At 45.1% G+C, this 16654-nt stretch overlaps 1 long non-coding RNA gene across 3 annotated transcripts in view; it reads right to left on the minus strand.

The window, feature by feature from the left end:
* The window catches only part of LOC108625870 (uncharacterized), a 127820-nt gene that overhangs the window by 60780 nt on the left and 50386 nt on the right, over positions 1 to 16654 (minus strand). The gene's annotated exons all lie outside the window — the stretch shown is intronic.

Consider the following 16654-nt stretch of genomic DNA (forward strand, 5'->3'; position numbering starts at 1 on the left):
TTTTTCACCCAAAATTATTCTTCCGACGTCTGATTTCTTTTTCATTATAGGAAATTCGTTTTTCTCAGGTACATAAACATTTGTAATTGCCTGTATAGCCAATACATCCTTAAGTAACTATCTCGTTCGCGTCGATTCATTCATGTATTATCGTAGCGGATGTGAAAGTTTATCGTGAACGTATTCGAATCTTCGCTGACTGTTTCTTTCGGGTTGGAAGTAAATTCATTATCCGATGTTCGATGATTCGGAAACTAGGCTAACCTCGTCTGCGCGTCATAGACGAAATCGGTGAATTTTCCCGAGTTAAGACCTTAATCACCATCGACCGAAAAGCACAAATTCGAACTTCGCATTCCTCTAATAGTTAGTTAATTACTCGAGTCTCGCGAGTTATGCGGGTAACTTCTTCGCCGCTTCGCGTCCCCGTTTCTGCGTACAAGTAGCCCGGCGAGATGAATTATGTTCACTGTCGCTGCGTCAGTGCAATAAAAATTAACATTTCGCATGTTCTTTTAGAAATAAAAATGTCGATTACTTCTATGGAAGGTTTCTGTTATAATGTAGACGCAGTTTTACGTCGCGCCGGATAACGAAAGCTATCGGGGGAAGGTTGGACGGGCAACTATCGTGCATCCTTATTTAGTGGAACGTCGAGCATCCTTCATCGCGAGCAACACCTTCGCAAAATCGAATCGACCCAATTTCTCTTACAGCCGGCCCACTTTTCGTTTCAACGATCACTCGAAGCCGAATCCTCCGCCGCCCCGGGGATAATTGAGTCACGTGACGCAACGCGCTCTACAACTGATTAATTATCAAATTATCTCGGGGCAACTTGTGAATTATAAATAAATAACGCGTGTGCAGATGTACGCTCGAAGATTTCACTCGAAACATTTTTAACAAAGTGGATCAGACGATTTAATTAATGACCAAAGACGCGTTTGACGTTATTCTGCGAATCGTACAGGGAGCGCCCCAGTTTTAAACGATCGACCGTATATTCTGTGTAATGTCGACATAAGTCAGCAATCGATTCGGATACACAATAATTACCAAATTATTTATTATTATGCATTTATTATTCTTTATATTATTGCACAGGTTAGCAAGAATCATGATGGAACATTGACAAAGTTCGATCATTTAAATCTGAGACATTTCGTGTCTGTATATATAGATTAAAAATTTGTTTCGTGATTCGATCGGTGCGAGGACGCGGAGGGATGATCAAAACGGGGGGGAGGTGACTCGGTAAAGGGAGAATGAAGCTCATTTAGCATCTCCTCTGCAGCTTGAACCGTCGGAGAAAATTTGTTTATGCAAATTTTAATTGCGGCTCAAGGCGTAACTCCTAATTCCTGTGAAATTAATACAAATTGCATTCTCCCGACGACTGCTCAGCCGTTTCTTCGAGCGCTCGCCTCGACGCTTACGCTCACCGCGGCAGCCCCGGCTCCCTAATACCGCGGCCAACTTTTATGAACAGACTTTTCCCTCTTTCGCACCGTTTGCTCTTATTCTCGACTCTCGGCGTCTACGTTGTCTCCTGGAAAAAATTAGATCTCCCACTTTTCTCCCGTGTACGCGCGATAATCGCGGAACTTGCCGACTCTTCAAGTTCAACTCGATTCGTCTAATAAGATGAACGCCATCCCGCGGTTTAAAAAATGATCGTGCTAAAGTAAACCATTGCTGGAAACTTTTTCAACCCAGTTCAAATCTTGCGTTGCATTTTGTGCACACGTTTATTTTATTTTATTTCAATTCATTTCGTCGCATAGAATATATCGAGGATAGTCGTTCAGCGGATTTAGTCTCGGTTTCGTTACTGATTTTTACAAATCCCGGTCTTTCGCGGTTATGGCTCGGTGGTACGAGCGGGTTTTGCGCGACGCCACGGAGACCGAAACTGTGGCCGGTAAGAAATTTGCGGGATTAACTTCGGGACGGTGTCCCCGCGATAAAGAGGCTCGTTGAGCATAACATAAAATTTAACGACTGGCCGAACGCGAGCGGACCGACGGAGGAGTATCTTAGACGTACGGAACGGTCGATTTTCTATAACTTCTATTGGAATGAAGCTCGTAAAATCCGTGAAGATTCCCGACTGAACGATCCTGACACTGCCGAAAGGCACGAACTTTATATTATGGAAAATGGGAGTTCGTTTGGGCAGTCTTAATCTTCGCCGAGCAGAGACTTCCTTTGTCCGCTGAATCGCGTATGAAGATTGATATTCGACATATCGAGAGAACGTCGATACGAGTCGGTGTTTCTTTTCCATTAAGACAGCGCGCTTCTATGATCCTATTAAAAGATTTTATAATTGCTTGGGAAATACTTTTATCCTTCTCCCCAAAGTATCGAAGTTTTATAACGGAGAGACCTCGAAGCTATTTTCCAATGATCGTAAAGGTATAACAAATATAAAAAGGAAGGAGGCGTCTTAAATTAATTGAATAATTTAACGAAGGATCCTTTCTGAATGAGATTAAAGGGATTACGGACTTTGGTTACTGGGTTAGAAAACTAGCGACGAGATTTCCGCTTGGAGAACGGGATACACGATCGGGGGACATCCGTTTCCTCGGTAACGAGCGCCGGCAATTTCTGGTCCCGTATCACCGCGCCGTGGTTCTTCGGGTACTCCTCGCGAACCTCGGAACAACGTCGCCTACATTATCGTTTCGCCGTGTCCTCCAATTCAATTTGTTCACTGACATTGTTGTGCCTTCGATATAAAATCCACTCGTCGAGCTGGGTATCTTACTCCGCCTGGCTGGCTGCCTATTTTTATCCGAGTTTCAACCACGATCTTATACTTCTACTAAACCCCATTGGGATCGCGGAAAAGTAGCGATTCAACCGTCCCATCCTTCCACGAACTTCTGTTATACCGAATCACACAAGCCTCTTGTATCGCGATGAATCGGAGGTACATAAGACTGGGGCGATCACGAATTTGATTATTTTAACAAAACATTTGCTTACGTAATATTTTTAAAATATAAAGAATTTCAAAATCTGCCTGTGCGATTCTTAAACGACAAAAATGTCTGTTTATTGGGAATTATCGGAAAAACCATGACGCATTTTCGTAATAGACTTTCACAATAAAATGCGTCATCACTTTTCCGACGACACGATAGATCATATTTTTTAAATTGATTCCATGAATATTTTATTGCCTCAGCTGTTATTATCCTACTTTTCCCTACGTCAAATTAACGTATCTGCTTGAAAGTCAGTATTGCCTTCCTAATACGATTTTTATGGAATCAGAGATCGTTCGTATAAACGTGATACGTACTTTTTATACAGTTCGTACAAGCCAATCGTCGTTATCGACAAGTTCTGCTCTCGTTTTACCGAATGAATACATCGAGGAACGTCTGCGTCAACGTTAATGGTTTTTGCACGATTGGGAATTGCATCGGCGATCTCGCAGAAGTAATATGTCTTTTAGCGATGCTTGTAAAATTCGCTTGCCAACGAGGGACCCGTCGGAACGATTTCGCGAGTCATCGATCGATGCTCGTCATTGATCTAAATGACGTATCGATTGAATTGTTCATAATTCGAATGTAGATGTTCCGAGAATAAATATTGCCCACCTAAATACCGCTTCAGCTCGTCGATGCAAAAAATATTTTTACGTAAAGCCGAAGGACGATGGCGATTCAATTATACGTTTCCCAATTTGCCGTAAAACTTATGAACGCGGGTGTACTTATCGCTACCTCGCTAGAGTGAAATTATCATGTTGCCGGCGTCACGTGCCGGCGAGTGTTCATTAATGCTAAATTAGGTATATATACCGGCGTAATCGAAACCGATCGAAGGCGCAACCGAAGCATATTCAAATATTCATACGGTTGGAAATAAACTTTGTTGATTGGATTGGACCGCGATCTACCGTCGGCGCAACTTTCCACCGCTTCGGCAAAGCTTGTATTATCGGCTTAATATGTATCGCTAGCAAATTACTCTAGATGAAATAATAGAAAAAGACTAGGTACGTCGTTAAACATCGTCACGACAAGTCAATTAATAGTGACATGAGATATCTTCGTTTCGTTTCGTTTTAAATGAAGGCAAGCTCTGTCTTTCCGGCAATGCCCACCCCTTTAATCCATATAACGAAACCCGCGAGTCGGCAGCATCTGGATTTGTTCGTGTCAGCGACGGATCGATCGCTCGGAGAGGCCCTTCCAGCTTGCTGGATCGAGCATCGATCGCAACTTGGCGTAGCGCCTGTCGCTTTGCACGTGTAACTGCATTTCTTTCGATACACCGAAGCTGAAGTCCTCCTCGACGAAGACCGAGCCGCGCCGTCGCGTATCGTTCACAGCGATTTTCTCTTCCGCGGGAAAAGGATACCTCGCGAAAGAGGATCTTGCTGGTGACAAAGCACCGGCTCGCCTTTACGTCGTCGTTCTCCCGGAGTCGGAAATTTGAAGCGATCGCGGAAATGTTTACACGTCGCGAGACAGGCGCGTCTCTATTGGATCGTTCGAGTTCGCCGAGTTCCTCCAGGAATCTCTCACCGGGGCGATGGGCGAGCGAGAGAGGCTGTTCGGCCGTCACTCATCGAACGCGGCAGCGACTCGAGATGAATAGTTACCAGTTTTATCGAGCTTGAGCAGCGTGATTAATTTCTCGGTTGACGCGAGTCGACGTTATTTTGTCCGGAGTAATCGCGTTTTCCGTTTGCGACGTAATAAATTGAAGCGGATTCATATAATGGCCTGATAGGTGTACGTAGACGTCTTTTAAGACTAATGATTCACTTCGTATCGTCGTTTAATAAATCGCCGTGCTACATCCTCCCGTACGAGAGGGCTGGTATGATTGTCACATTTTTCTATATTGATTTCGCCCCAAGTTACAACTATAGGAACTGTCATTTTGCTCAATATGAACTACCAATTGCAATTTCGTAGCGGACTATTAATAAATATTTATCGTCCATCGTTTCTACACTAGACCAGTTGTGACAAGCTATTCATGTGATAACCGTACCCGGTCCCAGCGACGGGTTCCTTCGTAAGAAATCAAGACACGATATGACGGAACAATGATCATCAATATTTGTCGTCTTTCTTCTTCACGGCAATTGTACGTTCGTTCGTCGAGTAGCTACCTGGTTCCCGCTGGTCGAATTTTGTTCGTTGCTCACCGTTTCGCACACGAAGTTGATACAATCGTTGATCCGCTGTTTACTCTGTCCTCCCTCATGGCTACTGATAAAACACCGATAGTTGGCGGAGCACGTCGGGATCTGGATCGTTTACGCGCGTCTTGCCTCTTGCGAATATCGCGAGTCAACGTGAAACGACGGATTGAAAGAAAATCGGGTTTCCGACGCCACCTTCGAAGTATATCGAGTCGAGTACTTTTCGGCAAAAATCTGAGGACCCGCTTATAAACAGATCGTGAATATTTAGAAACACGGAATAGAAAATTCGCAGAGAAATAGCTATCAATATTTGCTTAATGTGTAATTGCGTACTTCTCATTTATATGTTACTCTTACTTGTGAATAAAGTATTATTATTTCGACCAAGCTATGAAAGACCTTTTAGCTTATACTAAAAATTTCAAAGAACTTTTAATAACGAAACCAGCCCCGCCTGAATGCCAACTTTGTGGATCAACGATAAGTATAGAATGCATTCTTCTAAGCTAGTGAAAATTCTTTGGCGAAGGAACGAGGTACCGAAGTAGACACGAAAACTAAGTTGAATAATAAAGATAGTGTTCAGAATGTATGAGAAATTTTCACCGAGGCTCTTTCTAATATCATACACGTTATGTTAACTGACGTATCACCTTCCATCTCATGTGTTATGTTATGACTGGGTAAAATGGATTTGAACCGACTCGGTAAAATGGATTTGTACCGTCGTTATATAAATGATGCACGATCCTGTTTGTTTTCGAATACCGTCTGTTTTCTAGCAAGAGAAACGACGAATTTGCGAGCAACAGCTGGTAGGAGACTGGTATCACGGGTCGCGAGGCGTACGAAGCCGTACCAGTCGTTGCCAGCACGTGCGGATCTCGGAAAGCGAAATCTGAAATCGTACTACGACCCATTTTTTGCGTCTGAACAAAATATTCGGAGAGGGAAAGAGAACGGGAGAATAGCGAGAGAAAGAGAGAGAGAAAGTAAGAGGGCCGCTGACAAACAATGCGAACGAGACGCGTCGACGGGCAGCGAGGGCCGACGTAAAACGGGACGCGGCTCCATTCCCGTTCTCTTCGCGGCGGCATGTTGATCTTGCTCTTCCGCGCATTGTTCGCGATACATTATTAATACCGCGGATACAAAGTGCAAGCGTGCCGAGTCGGTGAGGGTGTAACGGCCCCTGCGCCGCGGGACGAACGAGCGCAACGGTGTCGTCTCTTTCGAACAACACAGCGACGAGAGCTGCCGCTCGGTACATGCATTAAACCGGGTAGCGCGGTGCAATAACAGCCACGCCCGAATGCGATGGTTTGCTCGTCGAAAGTTGTTCGCCTCCTTTGAGCCCCCAGCCGCGGCGGCCAAGACAAAGAACGGATCGTGATCTGTTTGCCCGCGCCTCGAATCCATCGAATCTCCCCCGATCGAATTTATTAACGTCCCGCGAACCGATCGCGCCCGTCCATTCGTGCCAACGCGCACCGGCCCGATTCCGTTCAATGGGAATTGATAAAATGAATTGACGATCGATTAATTATTATTATCGTGCTCACTTAAATACCGGCGAAAATTCCGATAACCAAGTTACCGCCGGGTGTTTAATGACGTTTGCTATATCGACCGGAAACATCGGACTGCTCTGTTATATCATATTCCAATTGTCAGTTCGACTATCGCGGTATCATTAATTTACTAGTTATCGATGTCTCATCCTTTTATTCGGTTTACGATTACCTTGGAAAAAAGACGTAAGGAGGGTTGATACATTTCTCGATAAAAATTTCGCATAAATACCTGAATGGCCTTTTTACATATTACCAGCAATCTATTCCTCACATTTGAACGTAAACTCGTTCAAATATATAATTACGATACGTATAAAATATGCATGTAAAAAGTATAGATCAATGGCGAAGAGTGAAGATGCAGAACGTGCGGGTTTGCGATTACAATTAAAGCGCATCGGTTGGAAAAATCTTTGAGGCAGCAGCTACTATTTCGTTACCATAAAAGGTGTCATTTCGGTGTCATAAAAGAGTGAATTTGAATGTAAACGGGAGACAGATCCCAGAGTGCAATAGGAAATGATTTAATAAATGTTCGCGAGCACGCGGGTGCTCGTAGGTACACGCGGGAATACGGTGGGGCGTTGAAAACCGGCGTACGCGAGCTGCAATTCAATTAACGAAATTATTCCTCGTATGAGAGCCATTATTGTCGAACAGCTATGCCAAATACGTTGCGCCGGAACGGCCAGTATCAGGAAGTAATGTACATAAGAGAGAAAAAAAAAAAAAAAATACGCGTGTCATTTTACGAAAGCTTTCATTCGTTCGCCCGAATAAATCGTCGCTATTTTATATTTCCCACGCTCGTCGGGGACCCCCGCCTTCGCAAATAAACGGCGTTAAACAAATGAAACATTCTTGTTCCGCACGAAAACAATTTTTCGTCCAGTTCCCCGATCGACTCTGCTGACGCAGTAATTAATGACGTATCACGGACACGATGACAGACGAGCGATGCGTCGAGCGAATAACAAATAAAAATTGACGAAACAACTATAAGTTTAATCGTTGTACATTTTGATCGGTGTTAAATTGAAATCGAACGCTGGTTATAAAGCGGTCGGTCGGGTCGATTAAGTTTAAACGAGATTGGCTTCGTTACCGGGTAATTTTTTTCCAAAAGGGAAAAGGGTTGCCGAGCGGTACGTAATGAGTGCGCGAAATTTAATCGGGTAAACGATAACGTTGATTAGAGCGCGGCCGCTTTCGAATATTCCCCGTTATTCCCGGAGTGCTAATATCGACGCGATAAACACGACAAGCTGTCCGCGAAATGAAGGCAATTTAACGAAGCGCCCCGCCGCCGCCGTACCAAATACGCCATTGTAAATTACGCCAGCTCGCGCGCCCGTACCGATTGTAATGCGTAACGTCGTACACACTTTACATGTGTTTACCGTAAACGCGGCCGTCCCGCCATTATTGGCCCGGACTCTTTATTAAAATGTTGATCTCGAACGGGATAATAACCGGCGCTCGTCCAACTGGTTTTTCAACGTACCAGCAGACGTTCAACGTGGAAAATAAAATTTCAAGTGTTCGCTAAATTTCATTCGGTCGCGGGAGAAACCTGAATCGTCTCTTTTTCGCTGGACGTAACGCAGCCTTTTATTCCACCCCTGCAGTCGCTCGCGACGCGTCCTAGTAATTTTGTTTTGAGCCGTAAGTGCGCGTCTCTCTGCCGCGACTGCTCTTTCTACGAGCTCCGAGAGCCTAAACGTTAAAACACCTCGAAATATTATTAATTCGTGCCCATTTCAACGTTCCCCGTAACAAGAGGGACTACTCGCCGGTCACCCCATTGTACTTTTGCCGTTCATTACCACCGTTTATTACGCTGCCCTTTGTGTCGTTCTTTCCCTGATGATAGCAGAGAGCGCGCGGGAGGAAGAGAGAGCGGCTACGGTTCCTGTATACGTAGTACCGCCGCGTCGGTTGCCTCCTGGCGCTTGAATATCGTTCAAATTGACAGAAACGAGCGGAGAAAATGAAAATAAATCGGCGGAACGCGACAATGGCCGGCAAATTGCCGCTTAACGAGCGGGCAATTAGCCGCGCGGAACCGGCGGAAGAAGAAACTCGCGAAATGCTCCTTGATCAAAGTCGGTAATTATATTTTTGTCGGTGTTCTCCGCCGCGTCCGATACAGGCGACGATTTAAATCCACTCGGCAAATAAATTCGCATCACGAACCGTGGCGTCGTTTTCGATAAAAATCGGGCGTCGAAAAATTCTCGCGGTTCGTCCGCGTTACACGTCCGCGTGTACACGCGTGAGAGTAATTTCGACTTGTAGAGAATTTATGGTGCGTGTGCATACGCGCAGGTAACGCCCGTCCGACGGCTAAAAGCGATGTACGTTCGAAATCTGGGTCGGGCTCCGTCGTGACTTGCGGAACGACAAAAACTTCGACGCGTCCGCCGCTTCGTTCTTCTCAAAACGGATTCAATTACACTTTTACGATTGCGGGAGAGCAATGCCCCGGCCGTAATACTTGTTTATTTGCAAGTAAAACGAAATTACAACGCGGTCCAACCTTTTAAGATGCAATATAACGCGTTATGCGGGAGAGGAAGTTGTGAAAAGTTGTTTCGAAAATATGAAATAAAAATTTAACTCGCAACAAAGTTATAAGTTATCCGTCAACTCGCGGCGCGGGGAACGCGGGGGGAGGGGTCGTTACCATTGCGTAAATACTTCTCCGAGCTCGGAGGGGATTTCGTTGGGACGGAATAAATGAATCGCATCGAAATTGTTTTCATCCGCGTCGACGTTCGCGTCTTGTTCAGCGACTCGCTTTTCAAATGGATGATAGAAAGTTTATCGAAGAAAGCGCAGCCACTCCCATCGATCACGCTTCCCGTCAACAAACCCTTTTCCCTCGCCCGGTTTGTGAAATAACTTGGGACGCGTGACGGATTTTTATATCCAAAATTGAATATCGACGAACGGACTTACACTGCCGTCTTGACAAATTTAGATAGAAACTCGACGCGCGTCGATGTTAATTAAAATGCGAGGTTCTATTCGGGGAGTCGTAAACATTAAATGCTTTAGGAATAATAATATTAGAAATGGGGAGATTGAACGAGGCAGACATTTCAGGATAACGCATATTGATAAAACGTAAATACTGTAATCTTCGTGTACTCTGCGACGTCGCTAATAACGTTGAAGTTCATACGACATAAAACGCGAACAAGAGAAAAGAGAATTTATTCTAGGTCTGTTAAACGGTTTAACGTATTTATGATCGATCGAACATAAAAATTTGGCGCGTCGATAAATTGTGCAGCTAGGAGTAAGAAATTTCCATTAAAAGGCCTGAAATTAATTTGATCGAATTACTCGCACCGGTCCTACGAACGCCTGTTGCATTTGCACGCCGTTCGAAAAGAAGATTAATCCTGTAGCTAGATTAAATCTATTCCGTAATTACGGTGAAAATATATTTCACCGATACGGCCTCGGCCCCAGCGTCCGCTACGCTCGCGAACAAAATCTGATTACGTATTATTAAATAATTTATAACGGCATTCAATTAATCCTACGACCTAATTTATAATATTACGTGCCCATCGGTTGAACGAGTAACGCGACGCGTCCGTTCAACAATCGACGCCGTTGTGATTAAATCGCTAACCTTTGTTATTTTAAACTTCGGTTCGTGATCATTTCATCCGCGAAATAATGAGAACGTTCCCGGGGTGTCGCTAAGGTCGTCGTGTGAAATTACGTAACGAGAAAGTTGGTGGATCAGAAAACGCTGGTGGATATAACGAACGGTTTGAATCGGCGGAAGAAACGACGAACGTAAAACGAAAACGGAAATAAAGATTTCAGCGCGGGTAAACCAGTCGCGAATAAAACCGGGTGACGACGGTAACCTACATAGATATCGCGTTCTATCTATCGCAGATTCCGTCGTGAAGAAAGTATCTGGCGGCGGAGAGTCGGAAATTATAGAAAGAAATCGTGTCACGTTTATTCGCTAATTCAACGTGGAAATGTTAAATTAGTAAATTGCCAAGTGTTCGATCGGACGCGACAAGCGGACACGTACGCTGGTTCGTACTACGTAAAATCGATTGGAAGTTGGCAAACAATTTTTGCCAACATAGCGCAGTGTGCGAAATGCTGGTAGAGAGATAATCGAATCGGTGCCTGAACGAAATCAACCTATCGAATAGACGGCTCGACACGAGTGTCCTCCCATCGTTGTCTTGTAACCGACGCTCGCGTCGAAAACTCGGCCCTGTACACGGCCGTCGCCCCCTTTTTCCCCATACGTTTCAAGTCTCTCGAGCCTGGAGAAGTCCCGTTAAGTGGCATCGATTATTCCATTCGCGAGATATGCAAATCTGCCCCTACCCTTTCTCCGTTCTCGCGCATTCTTCCGTTCTCCTATGCTTGACACATACTTTCACCTCTTATCTACATACCGATTTCTTTCCCCTAGCCGTAATCCAGAACACGTCTGTCTCGTGATTTACGTATCCTGAAATATAAGATCCTTCGCGTTTCGGAAATAGGACAGAATTAATGAGCAACAGTTTGAACAAAACAAGTGATTAAAAAAACATTGTTGAATTGCAACTTAGGAATTAAATACAGCAATTATTAACGTGAAACTGCAGGGCTTTATTAGCTCTGCACGCAAGCACGTGCTTCAGAGACCTGCCTCACTGTGCAATTTCGCTTGTCCTTATGAGTGATCGCTATGAGTAATCGGGATCCAATGGCCGAAACAGGCGAGGAATCGGAATACCAGGTATAGGATGAGTAGTGTAATCGTGCGAAAAGCTCGCTCGTACTGGTTACATAGTGTACTCGATCATTTACTTCCGGAGAAATTTCTGGAAGAAATTACGCAGACATAATCCACTACGAGTACGCATCATCGCGACCGTATAAAATAAAATTCATTTTGGATCACACAAACTGCATTTTTTCATTGAAATTGTCGACACCATGAAAATATACAAATGAATAAATTCCAACAATTAGAACTTTATATGTCTAAAGGGACTGTACTCCAAGTTTAGCCGAATTTACAAGCCTGACGAGGAAGTGAATCGAAGAAGAGGAGGGAGTAGCAGCGAGGAATCCGACGATCAATTCGACGTAGGACGACGAGACGGGCGATTATTCGATCCGATGACGGGGTTTCGACGCAATTTCAGAGGTTATTACCGCATCCGGACAGGGCTGCGACCGTATTCAATTTGACGCTCGTGCCCCGTGCCTCTAACAGGCCATGCACCGATACCTCTCCCGGGCTGCGCGTCATTGTACGTGACACGGGTCGTTACAAGAGTTTTCGCAACGCGTCCCGGGCCGACCGCCATACTTTACAATCTGTGCGGTGAACCGTTACGCGCTAGGCGCGTAACGGCGCCAACCACGCGGCGAGACGATACGCGGATGCGTGTCTATATTATTAACCAAATAATAATTCTATTTCGGGACATTACCGGACAGGATAGATACACGCGGGCCGCGCTGCGAATTATTAATTCGGCCTGTGCGCACTGGGAATTCGCCGGCCGATAAAAATTTACGGAATTCCCCCCGTGTGAAATTCGTTACGGTTCCGAACGCCGATAGAATATCTCGGTCGGCGGTAAATCCTATTGCGTTTCAAAATTCCTTGCATTTTTTTGTCCACATTCGCGCACGCATACCCGGGTAATAGTTCCGCGTGCGTAATTCTTCCGCGATAGGACAGAGGAGAGACGGAGAGGTATTATTCGACGAGAAATTACGATGCGATATAGCCGGTTCGAGTAGCCCCGATCGGTAGCGAACCGTAATTTGCGGAACCGTGTAGCCGGGGTACTTGAAAATGAGACGAGCCGATTATCCCGAATAATTACAGCCGCTACGTGCGTCCATTTTGTTAAGATAACATACAACCGGGTACACGTTCCACGGTCGGTGCTCGTGTATCGGGCACGCTTAACCTTCTTCATATTTGACGCGCTGAATATTCATTAGCTGAATCGAACCCGAAGCTAATCCAGCGAGTAATCGCGCTTGACGAGCCCGCAAGAGGATTCCCGGCGATTTTCGATTCGCGCGATTTCGGATTCGACCGTTTGATTCGGTCTCGGCAACGTAAATCTCGGGAAGGTAGTGAACATGATCGGCCAGGGGTACTCGCACGGCTGTAAGGGTCCGCCGTAAGTTGCAGGGCGGCTCGATAAAGGGCTCGTAAAAGCTTTCCCTCGATAAAGAGAGACCCAGTTATCGGTACCAATTTTATCGTATCTGCGAAGGTAAACGCGGAATTCTCTGCCGGTGAAAATTGACTACCGTATATATCTTCGATGGGGTAATCGTTCTAAATTCTACAGAATTGTAAAACTTTATAAGGGATTGTCAAGATACGAATTACCGCTAAACCTTGTGTTTGCATATCTGGGCTATCGAGTTTCATATTAAACAGTTAACTCGTCTCGGTACTTACTCGTATTCGTACAACCTTTAGAACAGGATAACTTTTTCAGTACCGAGCAAAATAATTTAAGTCTCTTCAAGTAGGCAAATGGATTAGTTTAGCACGATTACTGTCATCTAATGCAGCGTGATTAAAATAATCGTACTGTAGGTAACAATGTGAATGTAATATGTAAAATTCAACGTCAAAGGTTCCAATAAGCAAAATTGTACATTTTAACACAGAGCAACGATCTGATCGATAGCTCGACCAACATTTATTCAACATTAATTCTGTCCCTTTTAACGGTAGAACGTATTCCGAGAAACGTTAACAGGATATCGACGCCAGAATAAGTATGAATTTCGTTCCGCGTTAGTTCTAAGTGAGAACGAAATGCGGTCGGTAGCGAGCGGTAAAATGAAATTAAGGCGAAACTGTAAAATACGATGAACGAAGGGCCGTCGGACGATTGGAACGTACGCTCCGCTGGCTGGTACCATCATCGAACGATTAGTTTATGAAATTTTCCGCGGCGGAAGTTCGCGCTGGTAACGAAATACACGCGCATCAGAACGTATTTCAGCGTTTCGCGCGAAACGTCTAAACGAAACAGCATCATGCCACGATTACATTAGTAACCGCGCGCCGCGTCGCGCGGATGTAGCCTTCCATTTCCATTTGGTTCCAGGTTCTATTTTCGCTTCGACCAGTCTCGAAGCCCGGTTTTTTTTTCGACTCTAATTAACGTCAATGCGCTGGCATTATCGTTCGCGGAAAGCGAAGCGGAGCTCCGCGATTCCACCGGCAGCGACGCTACGGCACCGGTTTTACTATTATGCGAGTGTACAAATATTAGCCTTTACCCGGGCTTTTTCAATACCAGCCACGTTCGTCGACACACCGAAATCGTTCACGAACCACGTCGATAATTAATACTCGTCCCTGAGGACAGTTTTTCATTTCAAATTACTCGAGCTATTGGATAAACATCGATCTTGCTTTAGATACTTGAAATTATGGAGTACAGGGTTGCGAAAATCGAATCGGAGCGAGAACACTAACTTTAGGGTGATCGATTGAAGGCGTCAGAAAATGACAGGTGCGAAGGGAGGCGGAAGTCACTCCTAAGGGGCAAAACTTTTGGTCAGGTTACGTTAGGACTAAGGCTACTCATTCGTGGTTTACATCCTGATAAGAACTCCAATTTTTAATGCATATTTCCAGATAATTTATGTCTCTTAAGTCTGGTCTTTGACATGATCGAATCAAATCCTTGCCGTACTTTAACGAGTCTGACTCGTGATCAGAATTTTCTACCGAGTCGAACTCGTGGTCATAATCTCATGTCCGACGAGAATGTGCGAAGTTTTCTGTAACCATAAAAAACGGCGGAAAACGACCCGGGAATGTACGAGGCCTGAATTTTTCCGAGCTAAATGGTACGGCGAGAGATCGAAGATACCAACGAAACAGATCGCAATAAATCCTTTCAAGCGATTCGTGACACTTGCACTCGAGTATTTTACGACGTGCGAAATAATTCGAGACGCGCGGTATTCGGCCGAACATCGCGACGCGGGTAGCATATCCATTTTACTTGGCAGAACGCGCGGAAGAAACGATAAGCCGCATTTGCAATATTTCTCAATTTTTTGTTACGGTTATTATCCGAGGCTATACGAGCCGTGAACAATCTTTCATTACCCTTTCCGTCCGACCGCGAACGTATTGTTATTGCAGCGTCCACCGGCCGTTATAGTACCGTGAACGAACAAAACGCAAGGCGAGGAAATTTATTCGCCGGCACTGATGAAAAACCGAGGTCCTCCTTTTTCAGCCTGGGCGTCGGTACCATTACGCGTCGAAACATCCTCTAAACTCGACTTGGAGAGGAAAGCGCGCGTCCTCGAGGAAGAGCCGATAAATCGTGTTCGCGAGATGGACGGGCCGAAACGATCGAACAACCGATCTGGCTTTACAGGAAGCGACGATAGGATAAACTCTTAGGGGATCAAGGGATAAGAACAATTTCCTGAGGGGCTTCACGGCTCGGAAGTGACGCCGCCGTGCCGTGCCGTGCCTCCATTCCATCCCACCCTGCCCCGTTCCTCGCTGGAGGACCGTTGAAAACCAACTACCCTGACTTCTTTCCCCTCTCCCGATTTATTCGACTGTTAAAAAAAACATGTACCACCGTTCCTGCAATTACGAGCAATTCTTTCGCGAACAGGCCACTTTTCTTCCATTCTATTTCGCCTCCCCAGACTCAATTTCTCCTTCGTTAAGTATTTACTGGCAATGGAAATTGAACCGTTGAGTCAGTGCTTTATGTGCCCGAAAAAAAGTGTTAGCTACCTGTTAAACGAGAAATTGGAAGCCGCAGCTGCATACGGCGAACCACTTGTAAGATTAACTACGGCTCCGAGAAACAAACGAGAGACACGGCTCGTCTACCGAGTAAACATAATCGCCGAGTTTCGAATAATAAAAATAGAATAATAATCAAAATGGAATGGAATGACGCCAGGAACGTAATATCTTTCCCGTCAAACTTGCGGACAATCCTCGCGTTTGCATAATTAACGACGCTCGTCATATCCGCGTCGATATATCGTAATCGATCTCTAAATAATAAACCAAAGTAATTTCGCGTTATCGCAATATCGGACGATGAATATTTCATGAAAAATCTTGAGCATTCGCATTCGGATTTACACAAACGCTCACCATACACCGGCATAATTTAACCGATTTATACACGCAAACTTTTAATACGGTGAAAACTGTTATCTGGCACGAGAAAGCTGGTCCGAACGGTAATAAAACAGACGACTTCCGTGAAGTTGTTTTTAGCGGAAATCAGACGTTTCGTATTGAACGTTAACAGAGAAGTCGAGCTGTTAGATCGATTCTAAATAGCGTATCAGTAAAATTGTCGCTCGGCTCATCACCCGATCACGGATGCATCCACGGAGTGATCGGAATCGATTAATCGAGCGACGACGACGGTGCGCGAAGACAAAGGGGAGCACTTAGAGAACGCGAGCTGAAACTTGGAAGATCCCGAGGCTGCGGTACGATCCTCGGGAACCTAAGCAAACGCGTTACATTCGATGCATATGCATCGACCACTTTTGGCTGACCTGGCTGCATAAATTCTAATTGGATCCAGCCCGATATACGGAAACGGCTTGTAAACCGTCCGACCGACCGAACTCCCTTACGCCCCCCTTCAGACTAAATCACGGAAACCATCCCCGGATCTCGCGTCTTCCATCGTGTTCTCGGTACGAGCCAGCTGTCTGCCTTTCCATTTACTCGTTCCACTGCGCGCCTCGCTAATTGCAAGATCGAACCCCTGATTTACGCTTGTACCTAAGACGACCACATATGTTTTTGATAAAAATAAATGAAAAGAAGGAAAAACGGACTGTTCTTATCTATTACATT

The sequence above is a fragment of the Ceratina calcarata genome, unplaced genomic scaffold (genome assembly GCF_001652005.2).
Source record: "Ceratina calcarata isolate Rehan_Ccalc_2016 unplaced genomic scaffold, ASM165200v1 scaffold12, whole genome shotgun sequence".
In the NCBI taxonomy this organism is placed as follows: domain Eukaryota; kingdom Metazoa; phylum Arthropoda; class Insecta; order Hymenoptera; family Apidae; genus Ceratina; species Ceratina calcarata.